The 1,907-nt window shown below is 34.5% G+C and overlaps 1 non-coding gene across 1 annotated transcript; it reads left to right on the top strand.

Annotated features, from left to right (window-relative positions):
- The first annotated feature begins 437 nt into the window (after positions 1–437).
- LOC136221298 (small nucleolar RNA R71) lies at positions 438–545 on the top strand. Its single transcript, XR_010685072.1, has one exon. It is a non-coding gene; the product is annotated as a small nucleolar RNA R71 (small nucleolar RNA).
- Positions 546–1,907: the final 1,362 nt, after the last annotated feature.

The following is a 1,907-nucleotide window of genomic DNA, read 5'->3' as shown; positions in this document are numbered from 1 at the left end:
TCCTCCATCCAGAATTATAAGTATTAGAATAAGGATTATTAGTTTGGTTTTGCCCATGGACAAAATTTACCTGTTCGATCTCACTCATATTTTCGTAATCCACATCTGTTTGGATTGGATTACCATTGGTATCACGTGGTGCCATAAATTTGTCAATTTTGTGCGATAAAGCAGAAAATTGGGCTTGTAGCACTGCGACTGGATCAAGTTCAACTATACCTTTAACTGATGGTGTGGTTGAGGATGATGGTTTTGCTACCGGCATATGTCCACGTTCCGCGGGCCACATACTGCTGTTGATTGCCATTTCCTCCAAAAGCTCTCTCGCTTGGGCTGATGTTTTCTTCATAAATAGCCCTCCTGACATAGCATCTAATGAACCCCTAGTTGTAGGATTTAGTCCATTGTAAAATGTTTGCATTAAAAGTTCAGCGGGTAATTGGTGGTGTGGGCATAAACGTTGAAGTTCTTTAAAAACGTTCCCAAGTTTCATAAAGAGTCTCATTATCATTTTGAGAAAAAGATGTTAACTCCTTTATGACTCTTGCGGTTTTTGCTAAAGGAAAATATTTCGATAAAAATGTTTGGGCTAATTGTTCCCAAGTGGCAAAAGTTACGGCTGGCATAGAAGTTAACCATTCTTTGGCTCTATCCTTCAAAGTGAAAGGAAAGAGGCGAAGTTTGATTGCTTCTGCAGTCACATCTGGGATTTTAAAAGTGTCACAAATTTCAAGGAAATTTGTTAAATGGGTGTTAGGATTTTCATTAGGTAACCCGTAAAATGTTACATTATTTTGCAACATATTAAGCAAAGCTGGCTTAATTTCAAATTGGTTTACGGTGATTCTGGGTCTAACGATACTATTGGTCACACCGGCCACACCTGGCCTAGCGTAATCCATAAGTGTTGGTGGGTCTGCCATTTTTTCTGGCTCGATATATGTTTTTACTGGAGTCTTATTTTTGTTTTTCTTGTTTTTCTTATTCTTCCTAATGGTTTTCTCAATTTCTGGGTCTATAGGGTCTAGTACAATGCCTGAACTTCGAGAACTGCGCATGAACCTGAAATCTTGCACGAACCGAAACTACCTACAAAACAGAATTTGAAAAAAATAAATAAATTAGTAAATGAAAATTATAAAATTATAAAAGTTAAAATAAGTATGTTTAAACCTAGATTCGAAATAAAACACGAAAAATTTAAAATTGTCAAAAACTTTGGCGTTCCCCGGCAACGGCGCCAAAAACTTGTTGAGCGATTTCCGCAAGTGCACGGTATACGCTTGTAGTAATAAAAGATATCGAACCCACAGGGAACGTTTTTAACTAAAACTTTATTTAATTCAGTTTTAATCACGTGTTTAGGTTTAATAAAAGAAATACGTTTAATTGATGGAATTGGATTGGGTAAATTAGGATTAGATAGAAATATTATATCGAGTTTAGAGAACAGTTCCGTCTTGAGATTTTGATTACAAGGCGGATACTTCCGTAATTGGAATAAATAGAAGGTATAAAACTTATTTTCATAAAGCAAAGAAAACAACTTTAACTTTGGAAAGATTATGGACATGTAACAATATAGGGATTTACTCAATTAAATGGCTTTGAACCGTAGAAATCTCTCTGGATCGGAGCAGATTGCTACCTTAATCAAACTAGTATTTTATGTCTGATAAGCCGCGATCAGCGATCATATCATCCATAAAAACTAAATCTGTCAAGTGTTAAACAAAGTTCTTATATGAATAAGATGGAATAGAACGTTTTAATAAAAACACCAATTTATCATTTTGAAAATCATTTTGTCAGAACAATATCAAAATAACAACAGAAAGAATGTATTGAATAAATAAGTATATCATTAATGAAATGTGAATCTTCACAAGTTAATAGAGAAGTAGAAA

The sequence above is a fragment of the Euphorbia lathyris genome, chromosome 2, assembly GCF_963576675.1.
Source record: "Euphorbia lathyris chromosome 2, ddEupLath1.1, whole genome shotgun sequence".
NCBI lineage: Eukaryota > Viridiplantae > Streptophyta > Magnoliopsida > Malpighiales > Euphorbiaceae > Euphorbia > Euphorbia lathyris.
The sequence above is the reverse complement of the archived record's forward strand: the minus strand, read 5'-3'. Positions and strand labels throughout refer to the sequence as shown.